Below are 23,925 nucleotides of genomic sequence, written 5' to 3'. Positions count from 1 at the left end.
CTTATTTAGTCTGATGATAACAGCAGTGAATCACAAGAGCGTCTCATTTCACACAAACACTTCCTGCTCTCATTTACCTCCATGTCAGCAGAGTCACAGCCGACACGATGGCTCTGAGCTCAAAGTGCAGCGCTCTGTTTCCTCAAACAGTCTCCCAATTATCTGGAGCCAAAGTTGGATGCTTGAGGGCCAATCAAATCATCAGGCTGAAGGACACTCGTCCTCTTTAACTGACCTGAGGATCACACCTGAGGAGGCTGCTGCTCCGTCAACACGAGGACCAGCTCAAGGGCCAATTCCACATTTCATACCAGCGGACGCTTCCTGTCCGTTTGCTCTGTCAGTGGACTCACATCAGCTCATCATGTGACTGTTGTGTCACGTTTGAACTGGATCACAGAATAACTCTCGTTTTAACCTCCACTCACATCAGCTGCTCTCTGGTGTCCACAGAAGCTACTCACCTGATTCCTGTTTCATTTTTGCACTTTGTGCAGTTTTACACGCAGCCACAGCTAGTCAGAGCCTGATAGAGTGTATACCTCAGTGAGCCACACTCAGTCACCAGGATGAACCTCTTGGTAAGAGTTAGAAAACATCATGGTTTGCCTTGAAATGTCTGATGTCTCCACAAACACAGCTGGAAAATGTCCCAACGTCTCCTTTGTTGCATCCTGCAGTGAGATGAATGTGGACCCTTCACTGTCGGCTCTGGCCTCTTTAGAAACCTGACTCCAGAACCACCAGAACCACTGCCTTCTTCTAATTTTTTTAGTGATTCAAACTAGTCTGGTGTTGATCTAGTTGACGGCCGTGTCCCCAGATCGTACAACATCTGAGCCAATCAGAGCTCTGCAGGCAGATTAAGAGCGGCAGCATTAAAAGTGGCCAAAGACAAACTCCATCTGTTGGGAGTGGACTTTTAGATCGTCATATTTCTTTTATCAAAGTGAAAAACTTGGTACGTCAGATAAATGGCGTCAGCAGAGTTGATGCGTCACGGCTGCAGATTAGTTACCCAACAGGAAACAGTGAACATGAAGCAGCTGTCAGCCTCAATGATCCGTCTCCATCAGAACCACAGCTCAGGTACCAGACAGCCTGCGTTCATATCTGAGTGCTGCTGGTTTTACAGCAGACGTCCTCTGGAAGGACGGAAACAGACGACAAAGATTAACAGAATATCTGTGTTTGTCTCTTGTATGATGAGAAGATGTTGAAGACATTCACACACGATGTCCCTCAAATAACCCAGGAAGGAAAATATCCTCATATTTCAAAACACCTGAGCTGTTTTCTAAAGCTGCAGGTGACTCTGTAAGATAAAACCTGTGTGGGTTCCTACGAGCACGATAACAGAATAATTGATCATCTCTTTGACACTTCATAATGATGATTGGCAGGTACATGAGATGAATTAATGGTACGTGGATATAAAGGACCACAGCTGTACATCATGGTGATGTTGGAGGAGGTCTTGATGCAACACAGTAACACTGCACATTTTGTTTTCTCTGACGGTGCAGCAGCAGGAATCATTGACAGCTGATTAAAGGTGTTTTCTACGTCCACAGTTGGCTTTACAAGCCTGACTGAAACAGTGGGACTCTGGTGTGAACGAGTTCAGCTCTGGGTTCATCGCTGTGATCTTCAGATGTAGTTTATGATGCAGTTTACACCCAGCGGACATTTTAAAGGTTGTGCCAGCTGAAATAGTTCCAACAATGACATCATTATAACTTCAGTCTGGTCCTCCATAAAGTCAGGCTCAGCCATCGTCTCCTCCTGATGATATAAAGTCAGGCTCAGTCATCGTCTCCTCCTGATGATATAAAGTCAGGCTCAGCCATCGTCTCCTCCTGATGATATAAAGTCAGGCTCAGCCATCGTCTCCTCCTGATGATATAAAGTCAGGCTCAGCCATCGTCTCCTCCTGATGATATAAAGTCAGGCTCAGCCATCATCTCCTCCTGATGATATAAAGTCAGGCTCAGTCATCATCTCCTGATGATATAAAGTCAGGCTCAGCCATCGTCTCCTCCTGATGATATAAAGTCAGGCTCAGCCATCATCTCCTCCTGATGATATAAAGTCAGGCTCAGTCATCATCTCCTGATGATATAAAGTCAGGCTCAGTCATCGTCTCCTCCTGATGATATAAAGTCAGGCTCAGTCATCGTCTCCTCCTGATGATATAAAGTCAGGCTCAGCCATCATCTCCTCCTGATGATATAAAGTCAGGTGAAGTCATCATCTCCTCCTGATGATATAAAGTCAGGCTCAGTCATCGTCTCCTCCTGATGATATAAAGTCAGGCTCAGTCATCGTCTCCTCCTGATGATATAAAGTCAGGCTCAGCCATCATCTCCTCCTGATGATATAAAGTCAGGCTCAGTCATCGTCTCCTCCTGATGATATAAAGTCAGGCTCAGCCATCATCTCCTCCTGATGATATAAAGTCAGGTGAAGTCTCGTAGTCCACAGAACATTTCTGGAGCTTCACAGTAAAACAGAGTTGCAGCGTTCTGCTGAACACCTGCAGCAGCTGGAGATGATTTAAACATCAGATGTCTCCATGCAGCTCGTCTGCTGTGATCACAGAGATCACAACCTGATCTGAGGAGACCAGATTTAACCCTTCATTAACATGAAGTCTTCACTGGAGCTGCTGAGCTAACAGTGTTAGCATGTATGAGCTGGACTGAACATCGAGGGTGTAAATAACGGTTCCTTTAAAGTTGTATGACAGAAGTTACCACCTGATCCTGATGCTTCGTCCTCGTTCAGACACGTTCTTGTTGCTGTTTGGTGGTTAACGTTAGCTTTCTTTAGCTGTTAGCTTCTTTGAACAATAACAGTTTGGTTGATTTGGACGCAGCTTTGGTGTCAAAGTAACAAGTTTCTAACTCGGTTCAGTGTTTTGTTTCGTGTGAACTTCAGACAGAACTTAAAGCTGCGGATCATTTCTGGTTCTCTCTCTTTAATCCTCCGACTCCAGTTTGTTCTGTTCAAACATGGTGAAGGAGAAAATGTGCGACGCGTTGAGATGAAACACTGTCTGGTGGTCGTCTCACCACAGGGAGCAGAAGTCTGATCCTCTCAGCTGTCTGTATACGTTATTACATCATATACCATCTGTGCTTATGATTAAATATGACTGCAGGATTACATAAACAACAATAACACAGAGACGACTGGGATGAGATTATAATGACTGAAGAGTTTTGTAGTCAGATTTTTATTAAATAAAATCTCTGCTGAATATTTCTTCTCCTCCTGCAGAGATGATAAACTGAACTTTTCTTTTTATTGTCTTCTTATTATCTGCTTCACACACACACATACACACACACACATACACACACACACACACACACACACACTGTAAACTGACCTCTACGTTTTTAACTGATCAGTAAAATTATTTCACTAGAAATCAACATGTGTTAATTATCATTTAAACCTTCATTATGCTGATTATCACAGAGCTGCTCAATGACTTTAAAAAGCCACCCACACAATCACAACCAGACTGAACAGAAGGAAGGATAACAGACTGATGCCACAACCTGGCAACCCACACTCACACCCAGGTGACTTTACATCCAGTCTCAGTGTTTCTTCAAGGAAACATTAGGTTTGTGTTGCTGGTTGAATCACATGATGGCGTCAGGAAAGGATTTCTCTCAGAGCTCATTAACAGAAACAACTGAAACATTAACACAATAATTAATGAGAGTAAACGTTCCTCTGACATTCACCCCAATCACTCTACACTGAATGATCTCATGTCAATGACTGCATGTCAAAAAGTCTCCCTCTGAAGGACATTAGTGGTCAAAGCTAACTGAAGCTCACGTCATATTAATATAATTCAGAGACTATTAAAGTTAAAGGTAGAGTCAGTAGGATTTGTCCCAGCTGTTCCTGAACGCACCACAAAGATAGTTGATTGTTGAGTCTCATTCCCAGGACGTCAAATAGCCACATGTTGGGTTGGTAAAGCGTCCCGAGCAGCAACAAGAGAGAAAATAAGAAACTCTCTGCAGATACGAGACACTAACACGCCTTTTCTCCCCATTCAGCCTCCCTCTCTGTCTGTTCACGTCTTTCACGTCTTTGTTTCGTCTCGCTGCGTCTGCCGCGCGTGATGTGCTCTGATTGGTCGACATCAGTCTTGTGATGTTGGGAAGGCGGCATGCGATGACGCCAAATAACAATAATCCATAATTCACCTCAAATGCATCAAACTAAAGTAACGAGGCTGTTTGAAGCTGTGAGGAGGAGAAAGTTCAGATGTTTGTGTTCAGATGTAGAGAGGGAAAGTCTCAGAGATACTCAGGTACAGGACAGATACCTGAGACATGGACTGAAGGACAGTAACTGTCTTCTGTCTGCTACAACAAAGACAAAGAGAAAAAACTATATCCTGTCTGAACATGTTACAGTCAGACTGCTGTTGGTGTGATTTGAACCCAATCAAATGTCTCCACCCTGCATCGACTGACTCTGACACTAAATTACAGCCACAACACAACGAGCCGACACGTTCCTTCATGTTGTTCTATCGGATCAAATAAACACGACCACCGTTCACTCTGTGGCTGAATGTCTTTTTATTATAAACATGGACTTTTAGAGGAAATATTTCAAAAACCAACATCTAGTGAAAAACTGCACTCGTATCCAGGATGGAAAGCTGAGGAACAGAACTGAGATCTGGTCCACAAACATGTCAGCAGAAATATCCTGGTTCATCCAGTGGTGTCATGCTAATAATCGTTGACTGAGTCGTGAAAGACAATCATCAGAAACCGTGCCAATACCAGTCGGTCCTCAACAGAGTGACCCAACAGGTCGGCTGTGAAAGCAGCTTATTACGACCACATTTACATTTAATGTTGGGTGGAGACCTCTAGTGGCTGTAGTGATTATTACAGCAGCAAAGGAGGAAGTCAGGTGAAATAGTATAAAGAGGTGGAGGCTGGAAGTTTGTGTTTTCACTGAGGGAGATGTCTGTAAAAGAAGTCAACACTGACTTATTTTAACTGAGTTATGTGTGAAGTCACATCATATGACTGAAGTTACATAAATAACGTCCTTATTTTAAGCCAAACCACAATGTTTTCCTAAACCTAACCAAACTGTGAGGGTACGACGAGGGTCCGGTACGCCTGTCGATCGAATGCTGTGACGGTCACGTGGTCTCAGATAAGACAAACGAGACGCTGACAGTCGACTTATTGAGTCCTTCCAATATGAGGACGTGTCGTCTGTGGCAGAGTTCACTGGGACACTCTTACACCTGTGCTTTGAGTCAAATGTCTTGTGACAGGTGAGGCCTGAAGCCAACAGAGCTTCCTGATGTGTCTCCAGAGATGTTTTGTTCTTCAGTTCAATTATCAGAACATGATATACAGACGCAATCAAAATTATTCAACCCCCACTGCAAATTAGGTTTATTGGCAAAACGTACAAACTAGCAGCTGTTTGCAATAAACAAATCAAACAACAACAATTTAAATAGCTCAACACAATTAATATCACAAGTGGTTTCACCAAATTCACCACAAAATGCCACTTTTAATGACTACTGCAGTCTCAAAATTATTCAACCCCTTCATGACAAGCATCTTTAGTACTTAGTAGAGCACCCTGTTATGACCTGCTGCGAACGTGATGCATAGCCAGACACCAGCTTCTGGCAGCGTTCCTGAGGAATCTTAGCCCATTCCTCATGGGCAGAGGCCTTCAGTTCACTATTATTCTTGGGTTTGTGTGCTGCAACCGCCTTTTTCAAATCCCACCAGAGATTTTCAATGGGGTCCAAGTCAGGCGACTGTGATGGCCACCCTAGTATCTTCCAGGACTTCTTCTGAAACCAAGCCCTGGTGGACTTCGAGGTACTGTATGCTTGGGATCATTGTCCTGTTGGAAGGACCAATGACGCCCAAGCTTCAGCTTCCTCACAGATGGCATGACATTTTCCTGATACTTGATTGAATCCATCTTGCCCTCCACACGCTGCAGGTTTCCAGTGCCAGAGGAAGTGAAGCAGTCCAGAGCATCACTGAGCCACCGCCATGCTTCACTGTGGGCAGGGTGTTCTTTTCAGCGTATGCTTCATTCTTCCTCCTCCAGACATACCGCTCATCCATCGGGCCGAAAAGTTCCAGTTTTGTTTCATCGCTCCACAGAACAGAATCCCAAAACCTCTTTGGCTTATTTATGTAGTTTTGAGCAAATTGGAGCCGACTTTTCTTGTGCTTTTGGGTCAGTAGTGGTGTACGTCTTGGAGTTCGGTCATGGAGCCCTTCAGCGTTTAGTATGCGCCTTACTGTGGAAACTGAAACCTCGGTGCCTGCTGCCAACAAGTCTTGCTGCAGGTCTTTTGCAGTCAGTCGAGGGGTTTTGACCACCTGCCTCCTCAGGACTCTGGTGGCAGCCGTTGATAGCTTCCTCTTTCTGCCACGTCCAGGTAGTGTAGCCACTGTTCCTTTAACTTTAAACATGAGAACTATGCTTCCAACTATCTTTTTGTATCCTTTTCCTTGTTTGTGCAAGGCAATGATCTCTTCTCTGAACATTTTGGACAATTCTCTTGACTTAGCCATATTTCTAACATGCAATGAAACGTCACCGTCAACAGTCCAGGTATTTGAGGTGTTCTATCTCAAGCACACCTGATGCAACTAATGAAGCCCTTGGCTGGTTGCATCAGGTGTGCTTGAGACCACACCTGATTTGAAAATGTGTGCTCTTATGAGGAATTCTATTCAGGGGCTTGAATATTTTTGAGACTGCAGTTGTCATTGAAAGTAGGATTTAGTGTTGAATTTGGATAAAATCCTTGTAATATTAGTTGCATTTAACTATTTAAACTGTTCTTGTGTAATTTGTTTATTGCAAACACCTGAAAAAAATTTAATTTTGCCAATAAACTGAAAATGCAATGGGGGTTGAATAATTTTGATTGCAACTGTATTTGAACAAGTCACCACAGCTGACTGTGTTTTCATTTGGACTTTATCTTGTCGTCACATAGTGTTTACATCGTCCCTCTCTCTTATCACAAACACGTGTTTTCCAGTTTTAATAGCAAAAAGAAAAATGTTTGAGAGGCTGATGTTGCAGCTCATCCGTCTTCATGTATCTGCAGAGAAACACAAGGTCACACCAGGATAACACAGACATACGTTTCATCACCTGCTGCACCCTGTAGAGGCCGTCTGCAGGAGGCTCAGCGTACCGACACATGTTTTGGTATTCAACGCAGGGAAAAGAGCAAGATCACTCAAGTCACGTCTGACAGCAGGTTATCGATCTGGAGGCAATTTTATTCCTACACCTTCCCCCGATTCTGTGTGACTGAATGCTATCGGCCTGCACATCTTTAATCCGCTGGACGTGAGGCGGATTGGCTGCAGGCTGAACATGCTGCAGATGTGAAGGCGATGTTTGTCGTTAAGGCAGCAGGTGATACACTCTGTGTCTCCATTCATTCTCACAGCTCTGCTTTATGAGCCGTGAAGTCGCCGCTGCTGCCTCAACAGAGCTTAAAGAACATGTATCCACATCCACAACGTCTACATTCAATACATCTTATTAGTGATGTCTCATTCAGCTCAGCTCATCTCCTGCAGTCTGAAGACTTTTCATGCATGTTAACAACCACGAAACATAAAAGCAAATCAACGTGTGGCACAAGCGTCTTTGAGAAGCTGAACACAAAATTCAGGCACCAGAAACTATGACCAGGGACCTCAAACCAGGGACTTCAGGGGTCAATCAAATTTCAGCTGGGGCCAGTTACATCTGATGTCTGAGACCCTGTTCACAGCTACATTTATCTGCATCTGAATTACCACCTGTGAAGTGATGTCACTTCCTGCTATATATGAAACAAACCCGTCCATCACTGAGACAAACAGACTCCATGTTTCTACTCAAAGACAGAAAGAAGTTCATGCAGAACATTTGCTGAATTTACACGAAGGAACAAATAAGTCAGAATCAGTCAGAGACAGAGTTTCACACAGTTTATAAAGTGTCTCCAACTCAACAACTCACTAAACTGACACATTTGTTAAGGGAGTCTGGGACAAAGAAGTCGCCTATACTGGTTACTGTTTAGTGTATTTCTAACATTTGACATGTTTAGATCAATAAAATGTTTCTTTGTTAATGAATTGTTTGTTCTTTCATAAATTGACAATCACAGTGAAGCACCTGGACAAAGGACAGTTTCTTGTCGACTTCTGCCTGTTGTGATTATTTCAAACTATTTTCCCTGAAGGCTTCCTTCACATTTAGACTTTTTTTAATTTAAGGACTTCATTTCATCATAAAACTTATCCAGGAGTTAAAACATGGCTCAGTGAAATGTTCCTGTTCAGACCTCAGACTTCATTAACAGTCGCCTCTCCTCTTTTTGTTGAACTGACATCAGAAACAGAGACTGTCCCTCAGCTGGTTCACACATTTTTACTAATAACACCTGCAGTGTTGATGATGCTACTGTAGCTGCTAGCTGCTGGAGCACAGTGGAGCAGGAAGCAGCTGCAGGTGATCTTCGTGCTGACTTATGGGCAGCAAATTACAGACTCAGTTTGATGGTTTTTAGATCATTTGTGCTGCATTCTGTCATCAGTTGAATCAACCAGACCACAAGGTCCGCTTTATTCTGTCAGAACCAGCAGGAACAATATGGAGGTACAACAAACACATGTTAACCCTGTTTCAAAGAAGAAACGATGATCTATATGTCAGTCACCCTGACTTATACCTGCTCTCCTCATAATATACTGTATTTATATTTGTACATATTCACCAAAATGATTTTCTGTTGAGTCAAGTAGTCAGAGGACAGATAATGAGACAGCTCTGTGATTTCTACTATATATGTTATTCAAGCGTTCTGATAATTAGCAGAGTTTAAATGAACATTGGTGCTCATCCTCATCCTTCCTCTGTCAGTCAGCTGAGTGAGACCATGATCTGCATATTAAGTACAAGCAGTCCTCTGAAAAATATCATTCTACTCGATCCACTGCACAGAAACTGACTGAAATAACGCAAAGTATCCTGATATCTTGACTGTAGAAACAACACTGACACAGTGATAATTAACAGAACAGTTCTGTATTTTAATCACAGGACAAAGTCTGGCTCATCCAGTCCTCTCTGTTATTTTACAGATCTCTTCTTTAGCTGTTACTCACGCTTCATTTCAAGTGTACAGCCGCACCAGACATCGTATTTCAACATGAAACCACATCAGCAAGAAATCAACGAAGAAACTGGCTGACAAACAAGCACATACACATTTTTGACAACTCAGCGACGAAGCGTCTTCACTTATTCCAACATGTCCACTCGGTTTCACAGTGCGACACAGATGCTTTTTTATGCTTCTATCCGTCAGAAAACATCTGACATTAGTTACCTAAAATGGCTGCCGACCTCTGAACTATTGATTGACAGCTCAGCTTTGACCGGTTAAGAGCTTCTATGCCCGCCCTGTGGCCTACGACAGCCAATGAGTGATTTCACAGACAGGAGACCCACTCCTTGTCCCTTGACATGTGATGACAGACCAGAGAGCTGACGGAGGTTTCGCATGTGATGACAGACCAGAGAGCTGACGGAGGACAGGAGTGATAGATGTCAAGACGATGAGGAGAGACCTCCATGACACTGTCAGCCAGGTGGGAGGAAACCCTGAGACGACCTGTGAGAGAGCCCCAGATGTCTGAGTGTGAAAGGAGGAAGAGGAGGAGGAGGTGAGCTGAGGACAGAGATGAAGAACAACCTGAATCTCCGCTGCAGTGTGAGGCAGTTGAGCAAACAGACTGATGGAACGTTTTGATAAATAATCAGTTTGAGATATCTCTCGTGTGTTTCTTTCGTGTGTGACAGTAAACTGAACATCCCTGTTGTGGATGAAACACTGAAATAATCCACAGATTAATATAATGATGGTTCATGTTCTTACAGAATTATAATCCAGCTGCAATGACATTAAAATACTTCAGAACAAATCTGCAAGAGCAAATATGTTGTGGGAGCAAAGTAATGCAACACACATACTGATTATTATGAACAATGGAAATGTTTCTTCTAGAAAACATTCACTGACAACTTATTTTATTCATTGTCCTTCAGTATTGATCTCATCTCATATCGTCCTGCAGCATCACAACATGTGGTCTGTACTCTCAGCTCAGTATTAACAGACAACAAACCACCATCTGATTCTCAAGCTATAAACTGATGTTGTAGGAAGACAAATATAAAAAGTTGGCAGTTCATATTTTGAACATTTTGTGTCTTCACAGATAAATTCATTAATGTGTCCTCATTATGTTAATAACATTATAAATACCAGCCTCATTACAGCCTGTAGCGCTCATTAACATGTAATCATGTATTAGTATGTTAACGAGGAGGTTAAACCTGCTGCTGTGTCGTTCACTGAACACAAACAGGACAGAAATACCTGAGACGAGGCTGCTGTGGGATCAGATCAAACTCACCTGTTGCTCCTTTTACAGTCAAATGTTGCACATTGCAGTTTTAGCTTCGTGTTAATGACAAACAATAATGCAAAAATGTGTTGGTGAAGTTTGAATCCACATCAGAGACAGAAAGATGTTGAGAACAACATTGAGAATATTTTGTCCTCATACAAACATCAGCCTGCCAGATTTTATCATTGTCAATACATGATGGAGAGAACGACTGCAGAGGTGTGTGTGTGTGTGTGTGTGTGTGTGTGTGTGTAGGCACATATGTGTTTATGGTGTGTGCATGCATCACATGAGTATAAAGTGATTATGGTGTGGCTGCTCTCTGGGTCTCTCCTCAGCTCTGACAAACAGACAGTCTAATCTGGTTGGTTGTTATAGGAACTGGCTGAGCTGGATGGTTCTGCCTCCACATCAAACAGCTCACCACATGGAGCTGGACCTGATCTAATATCAGGGAGGATCTGCATTTGTCTGGAAACAATCCCATTATAGGATGTGTGTGTGTGTGTGTGTGTGTGTGTGTGTGTGTGTGTGTGTGTGTGTGTGTGTGTTTGTTGTTTTTCTTTACACAACAGAAGCTCTCAGAGTGACACTTCCAGGCAGTGATCTCCATAAATATTTGTGTGGAGGGTTCAGGTGTTTATATGTGTGGACGCATCAGGCTGCAGCTCGATATATAATAATGTGTTATTTCAGTGAAAATGAAATGAAAATTCAGAGCCGGCACATCAGATCTGTTTGTGCTCTCAGCAGGTTCGACACATTTACAGCACAACAGTCGGTCGTTTGATTTGAAGGGTTTTTATAAAAGGCCTGAAAGAAAAACTATATTCTAAACATTTTGCACTCATTGGATTATGATGCAGAATCAACGTCTGTCTTTAAGCATTATATTATATTATTTACAACAAGTTGTCCAATCTAAATAAAGACAGTTGTTAAAGGTGCAATATGTATGCATTTGCTACCTGTTCATTCATACTGCCACAGAGAGGGGCAGCATGTCACCAGAGTAATGCTAACTAATGTTAGCTTGTTAGCTCAGTTAGACGTGTAGCTAACAGATTACCAGGGGATTGTTGGTGTCCAGCCTCTATGAAGAGCTCCAGGCTTTGAAGCCAGTTTTCACAGTGGCCAAACTATATAATTACATCATCATGTGATGAACTGCGGCCCAAAAAGACTTTTGCAAGAGCTTACATGGTGAAAGAAGCAGCTTTGTTTTGGCGTCACAAACCTGGACTCGTTTCACTGTCAGAATTGGAGGCACTGGGGCCAAAAACATTTGAAAAGTCTAGAAGAGAAACATGATTAAATCATTTCATCTCTCTTCAAGTTAGCCAGGTGCTAAACAGGAAGTTGTTGCCAACGTTTCTGCAGCTCGTTTAAAGGTCCAAATGAGTTCAAAGTTAAAAGAGGAAGAATACCTCTTTAAAAATTAGACATTTTAATGGCATCGTAATTTTTAAATGATAAAACAGAAGTCAAAGTGTCTGATTGTGATCTCAACTCAAGTTTGACCATAAGTGGTTATTGTATTGTAGTGTTAACGGATGTTTGTTCTACTCTAAAGCGAACATAGTGGTGCAGTATGGTGCAGTATGGGGCAGTATGGTGCAGTATGGGGCAGTATGGGATACAGTCTGCACACTCTGTACCTTCTGCAGTCGTCAGCTGAGGTGTGTGGAGGCTCAGCTCTGATCAGACACTAAGATGAAGTGGTGCATCATCAAACAGCTCCATCAGTCTCAGTCTTCACTGCAGGTCATCTATAATCTGTGACAGTCTCCAACATGCACATTCACACAACATACATACATCTTACTAATGGAAGTCAGCCCGCACTGCTTTATCATGTGCAGACCCCTAATGTGGTACTATCAGTCTCAACACTGTAGTGTCTTGATTATTAGTGTGTTACGTATTTTGTCAGCAGCTGAGCAGGTGAGTCACATCTGGTCACAGCAGAAAATGTAGACCTGTGCTTTTTCCTGAAGAATTTGTTCTGGATATTTTGGTAACATGTTGTAGCTGTAGTTTACCAACAAGACATGCTAGTGTTCAGCAGTCAGACTCAATATGTCTCGGTGTTGTTCCTACTATGTGTCTGGTGTCATTTACTCCCTAGCTGGCTTTTTGTTCTCAGGGTTTTAAACTTTATGCACCATTCACATCACAGGATGGATGATAAAAGACTGTAATGTTAACCACTTTTCCATCATCAAGACAGTTATATGAAAACAGTGTTGGTTGTGTAAAGATTACAGTATACAATATCTGATCACTAGTTTTTGTGTAATCCTGCAAACCAACCAACAATCCAAACAATTCAACCATCCAACCAACCAACCAACAATCCAACAACCATCCCACAAACCAACCAACCAACCAACAATCCAACCAACTAAACAACCAACCATCCAACCAACCAACCAAAAATCCAACCAACCAACCAACCAACCAACCAACCAACAATCCAACCAACCAGCCAACCAACAATCCAACCAACCAGCCAACCAACCATCCAACCAACCAACCATCCACCAACCATCCAACCAACAATCCAACCAACCAGCCATCCAACCAACCAGCCAACCAACCATCCAACCAACCATCCACCAACCATCCAACCAACAATCCAACCAACCAACCAACCAGCCAACCAACCATCCAACCAACAATCCAACCAACCAACCATCCACCAACCACCCACCAACCATCAATCCAACCAACCAACCAGCCATCTAACCAACCAGCCAACAATCCAACCAGCCAACCAACCAACCATCCACCAACCAACCAACCAACAATCCAACCAACCAACCAACCAACCAACAATCCAACCAACCAACCAACCAACCATCCAACAATCCAACCAACCAACCAACCATCCAAGAATCCAACCAACCAACAATCCAACCATCCAATAATCCAACCAACCAACAATCCAACCAGCTAACCAACCATCTAACCAACAATCCAACCAACCAACCATCCACCCAACCAACCAACCAACCAACAATGCAACCATCCAACAATCCAATCAATCAACAATCCAACCAACCAACCAACCAACAATCCAACCAACCAACCAACCATCCAACAATCCAACCAACCAACCAACAATCCAACCAACCAACCAACCAACCATCCAAGAATCCAACCAACCAACAATCCAACCAACCAACCAACCAACCAATCAGCCATCCAACCAACCAACCGTCCAACAATCCAACCAACAATCCAACCAACCATCCAACCAACCAACCATCCATCCAACCAACCAACCAACCAACCAAACAACCAGCCAAACAACCAACAATCCAACCATCCAACCAACCAGCCAGCCAGCCAGCCAACCAACTGATTTATAACACTTTGGGTAATAATGGTCAAGATATCTCATGCTGGACCAGAATTCGTTGAATTTACTGAAGAAATGACAACTAACCAACATCCAACTAAATTCCACTCAAAAAAGCTACAGTTTAAGTCGACCCAACTACCCTTCTACACAGCTAAGATTTTGTTTCTAAATGCACCACCACAAACCAAAGTCCATTAAAAAAACAGGTAGATATGTTTTTATTGTTCTTGAGTCCTGATTGGTGGAGCCATGATGTTTCATTATGTTTGCCAGTGTTGTTGGCAGATGGATGCTTACAAAATCTACCTATACAAATAGTTTGATTTTATCTGATGGTTACAGTTCAGTGAAGACAGATGTATAAACTGTTCGAGCCTCAGCCGCAGAGACATCCATTATTATTTCTTCTTCTACTATCCAAATCTAAACTGCATTTTATTACAGCAGAAATATGCATCTGTGCCCTTTGGCTCCTTCTTTTATGTTAAGTTCTTTTCTCATCAAACATTTGGACATTCAGTAGAAGCTCATATAACAGCCTGCAGCACACATTGAGATAAATCACAGGCAGAGTGAGAGAGGGGACGATGTCAGCTCGTCATCCATCACCTCCACCTGCTGTCCTCTCTGTGTGGAGTCAGGAGTTAAATATCTGTCTGTTTACAGCTGCTTTCACATCATACTGCTGGAGCCATGTTGAATTTGGCTTCCCTGCAAGTTTCCATCTGCCAAATGCTGCTGGTTGTGATTGCATTCATCTTTAATAGAGGATGTAGAGCGGAGAGAATCAGCAGCTCATCATCATGTTGAAGTGATGGCATCTCTCGCTCACAGCTGATGGATTCTGTCTGTTTATGCTAAATGGACTGAAGAACATCTTTATTTTAAACCTACACATCAGAATAATGCTGTTAAACGTTGGTCTCCTCAGTGGCAGAACATGTGCCTGGTGTCGATTCTTATCACAGAGCCTTTTCTAGCCTTCAGTCTGTTGTCAGCTCCGCCGCAGAATTTCATATCGCAGGAGAAAAGAGAAAGCACTCGTCTCCCTGTCTAATTCACTGGGCTGCACCGGTGACTGTACAGCGGGGTGGAAAAGATAAGTTCTCTCAGGGGAGGCTGCCACCGCCGCCCGCCTCCATCTTTGTTCCTGCTCTGTATGAATAAAAATGCAGTTTGCCCAATAAGCACTGAGTCTTATCAGCTGCAGCTCAGAGCGAACTCTGACTTCTGACTCCAGAGGGATGATGGACTTTGTGCTTAAGTGGATTAACACAGTGTGTGACAACAGTATCATGGAGGTGTTCGACAGGCCGGCGTCTTCAAAGTTACCTTTTGTTCCTGTCAGCCGACAGACGAGCCGACAGCTTAATCCTGCTAACAGACGGATCAACCCCAGTGACTGCATGAAAGAAAAGACACAAAGAGCCAACAGCACATCCATAACAATATGAATCACAACAAAGTGAACCCAACTCATTATAGTCAGAATAAAGTAGAATTCACAGAACTAGAATGTCAGAGTGCATACCTCCGCCAAGGTCCAAAAGTCCAAACGTGAATTTTACACTGCCATAGCTGCTGAACCAGGATCATTGGGTTTATGGTTTAACGTTTCCAGAACGTTCAGCTGCTGAGTGTAGTCTAGTTCACTCTCCCCACTGATCTGGATCTGCACCAGAATCTGTCATAACAGTCTGGACCTACTGCTTAAACTAAGAAAGACACGCTAAAATCATTCAGATTGTTTTCATCAAGATGCATTATTCCCTGAAGAATAAACAAAAATCATCCCAATCTCCAGAATAAATGTTGCTCAGTACGTCTCTGTAAAACCACAGATCAGTTCAAACTGGGTGTTTCTTTATGTTGCAACTTTACATTTGTTTAGGTGGAATTTTCTATTTCTTTTCTGAGTTAGGAAGCATCACGGTTTGGATTAAAATACCACGATCACAGATGGAGATGGGTGTTGGTCGCCACAAAAACGTCTGAAAATGTCTCCAGGTGTCCTTAAATATATCCAGTGGTTTGATTTGTACTGCAGTCGGCTGTTTGTCAGCTCTGCTGGCTGTAATACCTCCAGCCCCTCCACCTCCTGATGTGACAGTCAGCTACAAATGTCAATCTTAGACGGATCTGTGGTTTGTAGAAATGTTAAGTGCAAACAATATATCCTGAAGACTGAAAAAAGTTGAAAAATGAAAGACAGACCATTCACCACCATTTGTGTTCTGTCAAAGCTGTGTTTAAAACCTGACACCATGACAACATGTCATCACTGCACACAGTGGTTAGTTCAGGGCACCACCACAGCCTCCTGAACCTAAAATCAATTTGAACTATCTAAAACAAACCACATGACTTTTCCAGAATCACACAGCTGTAGTTTTTCCTCTGTGGATTTATGAGGAAGTTTTAGGACGTTAATTATCTTCTTTTTTTAAATGGATGAAGTGCAGCTGAAATCCCTCTTCAGAAACATGCAGCCAGGCCTTCAACACACCTCAGGGAAACAGGCGTGTGGTCTTTAATCTGGAGGAAAGTTCTCACCTCATTCACAAGACGATCGTGAAAATTACGTTTGAGAACAGACCGAAGGGATGAGTGACGAGTTGGTGATCAGTGATGAAGCTGCATGATCATGAAAATAATGAGTCTCTCTGACTGTAGCTGTTGCTCACAGTGTGAACTCAGTCTTCATCCTCCTCCTGTATATTTTAGTAAAGTGACTCGGTCCAATCAGGACGAGCTGCTCTCTGACCGCCGGCTCTGATTCTCTGTTGAGCTCATTTGAGTGTTTAGTTAGTTCAGATTGGTCGTCTGTGTTGGCTGAGCCCTGTGGTCCTGCTCTCATCTCACTCATCTGTTCACACACTCACAGCAGGCCTCCCACACACACACACACACACACACACACACACACACACACACACACACACACACACACACACACACACACACACACACACACACACACACACACACACACACATAGATTGGACGCTCGTTAAGTTGATCAGCGGGGCCGGGGGGGCTGTGGGGGTCGCTCTACGAGACACGTATTTTATAAATAAAGAGGAGTGTAATCTTTGTGAGCAGAGTAATTAAGTATCCTGACAGCCGAGGTCACCTGGAGGACAGACGGCCATGATGGAAACACAACCATTAAATAAAGTTGTTTAGTTTCAGCTGCTGATCCTATTTTTAATCGGATCCATTAACCAGGATTCTGTTTCCAACCAAACACATGACTTTTCTCTTGTCTGATTCATTACAACAGAACTTCTCTCTGCTAATTATTGATATTAATCAGCCTCCATCCCAACACATCATCAGATGACCTTTATTTGAACTAGCCTGCAGAAAAGATCCTGTATAACACTGACTCCTCTCTGTATAACACTGACTCCTCTCCTGTATAACACTGACTCCTCTCCTGTATAACACTGACTCCTCTCTGTATAACACTGACTCCTCTCCTGTGTAACACTGACTCCTCTCTGTATAACACTGACTCCTCTCTGTATAACACTGACTCCTCTCTGTGTAACACTGACTCCTCTCCTGTATAACACTGACTCCTCTCTGTATAACACTGACTCCTCTCCTGTATAACACTGACTCCTCTCCTGTATAACACTGACTCCTCTCTGTATAACACTGACTCCTCTCCTGTATAACACTGACTCCTCTCTGTTTAACACTGACTCCTCTCCTGTGCAACACTGACTCCTCTCTGTATAACATTGACTCCTCTCCTGTATAACACTGACTCCTCTCTGTATAACACTGACTCCTCTCTGTATAACACTGACTCCTCTCCTGTATAACACTGACTCCTCTCCTGTATAACACTGACTCCTCTCCTGTATAACACTGACTCCTCTCTGTATAACACTGACTCCTCTCTGTATAACACTGACTCCTCTCCTGTATAACACTGACTCCTCTCCTGTATAACACTGACTCCTCTCTGTATAACACTGACTCCTCTCCTGTATAACACTGACTCCTCTCTGTATAACACTGACTCCTCTCCTGTATAACACTGACTCCTCTCTGTATAACACTGACTCCTCTCTGTATAACACTGACTCCTCTCCTGTGTAACACTGACTCCTCTCTGTTTAACACTGACTCCTCTCTGTATAACACTGACTCCTCTCCTGTGTAACACTGACTCCTCTCCTGTGTAACACTGACTCCTCTCTGTTTAACACTGACTCCTCTCTGTATAACACTGACTCCTCTCCTGTGTAACACTGACTCCTCTCCTGTATAACACTGACTCCTCTCCTGTATAACACTGACTCCTCTCTGTATAACACTGACTCCTCTCCTGTATAACACTGACTCCTCTCCTGTGTAACACTGACTCCTCTCTGTTTAACACTGACTCCTCTCTGTATAACACTGACTCCTCTCCTGTGTAACACTGACTCCTCTCCTGTATAACACTGACTCCTCTCCTGTATAACACTGACTCCTCTCCTGTATAACACTGACTCCTCTCTGTATAACACTGACTCCTCTCTGTATAACACTGACTCCTCTCCTGTATAACACTGACTCCTCTCCTGTATAACACTGACTCCTCTCTGTATAACACTGACTCCTCTCCTGTATAACACTGACTCCTCTCTGTATAACACTGACTCCTCTCCTGTATAACACGGACTCCTCTCCTGTATAACACTGACTCCTCTCCTGTATAACACTGACTCCTCTCTGTTTAACACTGACTCCTCTCCTGTGCAACACTGACTCCTCTCTGTATAACATTGACTCCTCTCCTGTATAACACTGACTCCTCTCTGTATAACACTGACTCCTCTCTGTATAACACTGACTCCTCTCCTGTATAACACTGACTCCTCTCTGTATAACACTGACTCCTCTCCTGTATAACACTGACTCCTCTCTGTATAACACTGACTCCTCTCTGTATAACACTGACTCCTCTCCTGTGTAACACTGACTCCTCTCTGTTTAACACTGACTCCTCTCTGTATAACACTGACTCCTCTCCTGTGTAACACTGACTCCTCTCCTGTGTAACACTGACTCCTCTCTGTTTAACACTGACTCCTCTCTGTATAACACTGACTCCTCTCCTGTGTAACACTGACTCCTCTCCTGTATAACACTGACTCCTCTCCTGTATAACACTGACTCCTCTCTGTATAACACTGACTCCTCTCTGTATAACACTGACTCCTCTCCTGTATAACACTGACTCCTCTCCTGTATAACACTGACTCCTCTCTGTATAACACTGACTCCTCTCCTGTATAACACTGACTCCTCTCTGTATAACACTGACTCCTCTCCTGTATAACACGGACTCCTCTCCTGTATAACACTGACTCCTCTCCTGTATAACACTGACTCCTCTCTGTATAACACTGACTCCTCTCCTGTGTAACACTGACTCCTCTCTGTATAACATTGACTCCTCTCCTGTATAACACTGACTCCTCTCTGTATAACACTGACTCCTCTCTGTATAACACTGACTCCTCTCCTGTATAACACTGACTCCTCTCTGTATAACACTGACTCCTCTCTGTATAACACTGACTCCTCTCCTGTGTAACACTGACTCCTCTCTGTTTAACACTGACTCCTCTCTGTAAAACACTGACTCCTCTCTGTATAACACTGACTCCTCTCTGTATAACATTGACTCCTCTCTGTATAACACTGACTCCTCTCCTGTATAACACTGACTCCTCTCTGTATAACACTGACTCCTCTCTGTTTAACACTGACTCCTCTCCTGTATAACACTGACTCCTCTCTGTTTAACACTGACTCCTCTCTGTATAACACTGACTCCTCTCTGTATAACACTGACTCCTCTCTGTATAACATTGACTCCTCTCTGTATAACACTGACTCCTCTCTGTATAACATTGACTCCTCTCTGTATAACACTGACTCCTCTCCTGTATAACACTGACTCCTCTCTGTATAACACTGACTCCTCTCCTGTATAACACTGACTCCTCTCTGTTTAACACTGACTCCTCTCCTGTGTAACACTGACTCCTCTCTGTATAACACTGACTCCTCTCTGTATAACATTGACTCCTCTCTGTATAACACTGACTCCTCTCTGTATAACATTGACTCCTCTCTGTATAACACTGACTCCTCTCCTGTATAACACTGACTCCTCTCTGTATAACACTGACTCCTCTCCTGTGTAACACTGACTCCTCTCTGTATAACACTGACTCCTCTCTGTATAACATTGACTCCTCTCCTGTATAACACTGACTCCTCTCTGTATAACACTGACTCCTCTCTGTATAACACTGACTCCTCTCCTGTATAACACTGACTCCTCTCTGTATAACACTGACTCCTCTCCTGTATAACACTGACTCCTCTCCTGTATAACACTGACTCCTCTCTGTATAACACTGACTCCTCTCCTGTATAACACTGACTCCTCTCCTGTATAACACTGACTCCTCTCCTGTGTAACACTGACTCCTCTCTGTATAACACTGACTCCTCTCTGTATAACACTGACTCCTCTCTGTATAACACTGACTCCTCTCCTGTATAACACTGACTCCTCTCTGTATAACACTGACTCCTCTCCTGTATAACACGGACTCCTCTCCTGTATAACACTGACTCCTCTCCTGTATAACACTGACTCCTCTCTGTATAACACTGACTCCTCTCTGTATAACACTGACTCCTCTCCTGTGTAACACTGACTCCTCTCTGTATAACATTGACTCCTCTCCTGTATAACACTGACTCCTCTCTGTATAACACTGACTCCTCTCTGTATAACACTGACTCCTCTCCTGTATAACACTGACTCCTCTCTGTATAACACTGACTCCTCTCTGTATAACACTGACTCCTCTCCTGTGTAACACTGACTCCTCTCTGTTTAACACTGACTCCTCTCTGTATAACACTGACTCCTCTCTGTATAACACTGACTCCTCTCTGAAGTCTGGTCCAGATATTCAGGGTGAATCTAACTTTCTCTGGTGCAATATGAAAGCTTTTAAATGACTTAATAACGGGGCATTCCTTTGAAGGAGTTATAGGAAATGAAACACAATGAGCCACTTTGTTAGCGGTGATTTGTGGATAGTACTGAGGTGATCAAGACAAGAGCGTCACTGGTTTAAGACACCTTCAAGCGGGTAGACCAGCTGTGAGTCAAACCGAGTACAGGTGTGTGAGTTAATTTGGAGATGTTTGGAAAACGTTGATGATGTTAGTTTCACAGCTGATGTGGAGCTCAGACATGTGTCCAGTGTCCTCACTCTGTCTGACAGCATAGATTCAAGCTTTACTGTGCAGGAAGCAGCGCTGCATGCTGAGCAGCCTGTGGCTCACACACTACTTGTTCTTGCTCGTAGCTGAGGTTCAGGCTCCACTGTGTTGGGCTATATCTCATATTTTACACTGGGATTATAATACCTTCATCATAATACTCTACACTGATACTGTATCGAACTACACTGAGTTGTTGTCTGCTGCTGCAGAACTGAGTCACAATGTTGTCTCTGGTTCTTCCTTCAGAGAAGTAGAATATTTGTTCTAGAGTTTAAACATGTTTTAAATGGATAGATGTGTTATCTATAGCTTTGCTCTTAAGAGAGGGGGAAAGGCTGTCGGACTGATGTCAGTATCGGCAGATACTCAGTGTTGTCTTATCGGTATCGGACATGAAACAGTGGTATCAACCCATCCCGACTTGATATTAAATCCAGAGACCTCTTTGTCTGAGTCCCAGACGAGACATCAACAAAGACCGAGCTGGACCGGTTCTACAGAGATCTCTCTGTTTCCACGATGACAAGCTGCTCATCCAGAAAATGTTCTCCTACTTTTCTTTTGTGTTTTTGATCCGTGACATCACATCATCATGTTCTCTCGTCAGGACAAATGTCTCAAACGTCCACAGCCAATGAAACACTATCACTGGTGAGACTTCCTCGTTAATCCTGCAACATGACTGGCCGTTACCAGAGCTGGTGTTCAGAGCTTAAACAGGCCCGGTTCAGTGATCCGACAGTAAAACGTTAAAGACTTCCAGCCTGTCAGATTGTTGTCTGTCTTCATCCTCTGCCTGACATGTATATGTTATCAAGGGAGCACGCTTCAGTGCATCCTCACTGTGAGACACATTCATCTCAGCACCAGCACACAGAATAATAAAATGAGGCTGAACACCTGACTGAGTCATTAACAGAGGCTGACCTTTGACCTCTGGACAGGGTCATATACAGGACGTACACAGCTTTAATCACCTCATCTGTGTCTGACAAATACAGATTCAGTGTCATCATTCAGGAGACAGGTGTGTGTGTGTGTGTGTGTGTGTGTGTGTGTGTGTGTGTCCACAGAGGAGCTGAAACTAGAGATTAAACTGAGACTCATCAGGTGCATGTAGGTCAGAAACACCTTCCTGTGCACCGCTAACACTGTGCAGAAGTTAACGAGACACCTGATGAAACAACCTGCAGCTGGATGAATCAAAGTGAAATTCAGATGCTGCTGATCTGTTCAATGGGATTTTCTGAAGGGGAAAAGAAAACATCTTTAAAATATTTCCACCTGACATGAAACTTTCTGAGAGCTCGTCTCGTCTTTTAATTTGGACTGGCTCGTTCACTACGCTTGTTTGTATGAAGCTAATTTAATCTCCAGTGTGTCTGAATGCTGCTATTTGTTTTAATAATCACACGACCCTGTTCCAATATTAAACTAGAGGTTTCTAACGTGCTGTAATAATTAAAATACATCAAACCATCTGCTGAGATGTTACTGAATATAATGTGTCTGTCAGGGCAGCAGCAGGTGTTTCTATATTAATACAGAAGCATTAACATGTTACAGCACTTTGTTTTATTTCTCATTAACATGTAAATGTGTTCAGTCAACATGTCCTCTGTAGCTGGAGGCTGATGTCACACACAGATTACTGTACAGATCAACACTTTAACATGTTCTGACAGCTGAGGTTCTCCTTTCTTCAGAGAAACAAGCAGCATCTGTACAGAACTGGTCCTCAGAACCAGACCATCTCCCCTCTGATGAGAGGGACAGAATGAGAAGCTGAAGCAAAGCTGCTGTCTGTTTGTTCACTCGAGCTCTGCGTGGACAGATGAATGAACACTTGGCTAATTTGTCCCTCAGACTGCAGTAATGTGGTGCGGAGGGAGGGATGCCTCTGATTGGTCAAACGCTGTGGAGCTGAAACACACTGGACAGGTTTGTAATGGTTTTATGAGTCAGACTGAAAGAAATCTCCACATATTTACACCGAGAGGCTGATGATAAGCTGGATCCTCTGACGTGGTGAGTCAGTGTACTGAGGCTCAGTGGACTCGGCGCCGGGGCCGTGGCTAATACAGAACGGACACAATGATCAAGAAAACAAGTCCAGTGTTAAACCACAGCCGCACACATTATTCAACCTAAAGGTGACTTTTCACATGCAGTCAGTGATCACTTCCTGTACGCTGAAGTGAGAAAATCAGAAGTGTTGAACCGTCTCCTGTAAGATGCGTCACTCTGCACTCAATTCATGCAACGTTTGAGCTATTTACTGTTAATGGCGTCCCTAATTGCACTTCCATTCCCCCCGAGCGAGCCCAGATAATAAAGTGTGCTAGTGTTAACTTCACAGGCTGTGCGCATTACGACCTGAAAGTGTTCATGCCTGAGTTACAAATGGATCCAGTCGCTGTGTGTTCATCAAGGTTTTGCTCCGCTGACATTAAAAAAGTCCAAATTTGCATCAGAACATTCGAGAGCTTTGGATGTTTCTATTGAAGAGAAAGACTCGGTATGTCAGTGGGTTTCTACCAGCAGGAGGTGAAGGCCTGGTGAAGGTCCAGTCAGCCTCACTCACTGGGAATTACCTCTCCAGTTTAGCCTGCAGGGCAGTAATGGAGCTGCTGTGGCTCTCCTCTTAACGGAGCACTGTGGTCATTCTGACAGCAGTCATCAGTCAGGAAACCTCCGGTCCCTGTCAGCTGT

General features: G+C 43.4%; 1 protein-coding gene and 1 long non-coding RNA gene across 3 annotated transcripts in view; one reads left to right on the top strand and one right to left on the bottom strand.

The window, feature by feature from the left end:
* Nucleotides 1–23,925, bottom strand: part of LOC311269730 — a 129,551-nt gene that overhangs the window by 3,917 nt on the left and 101,709 nt on the right. Inside the window, exon 4 of one of the 2 annotated variants that reach the window (XR_014624138.1) lies at nt 8,958–9,751. The exons of the other annotated variant lie outside the window; for it this stretch is intronic. This is a non-coding gene — a long non-coding RNA (uncharacterized lncRNA). Of the gene's footprint in view, nt 1–8,957; nt 9,752–23,925 lie in introns of those variants that run through there. 2 annotated transcript variants of the gene reach the window in all.
* doc2b (double C2-like domains, beta) overlaps nt 1–23,925 on the top strand; it is a 107,919-nt gene that overhangs the window by 24,437 nt on the left and 59,557 nt on the right. The gene's annotated exons all lie outside the window — the stretch shown is intronic.

The sequence above is a fragment of the Pagrus pagrus genome (assembly GCF_965226575.1).
Source record: "Pagrus pagrus genome assembly, chromosome: 14".
Taxonomy (NCBI): Eukaryota; Metazoa; Chordata; class Actinopteri; order Spariformes; family Sparidae; genus Pagrus; species Pagrus pagrus.
This window is presented reverse-complemented; position numbering and strand designations above follow the sequence as displayed.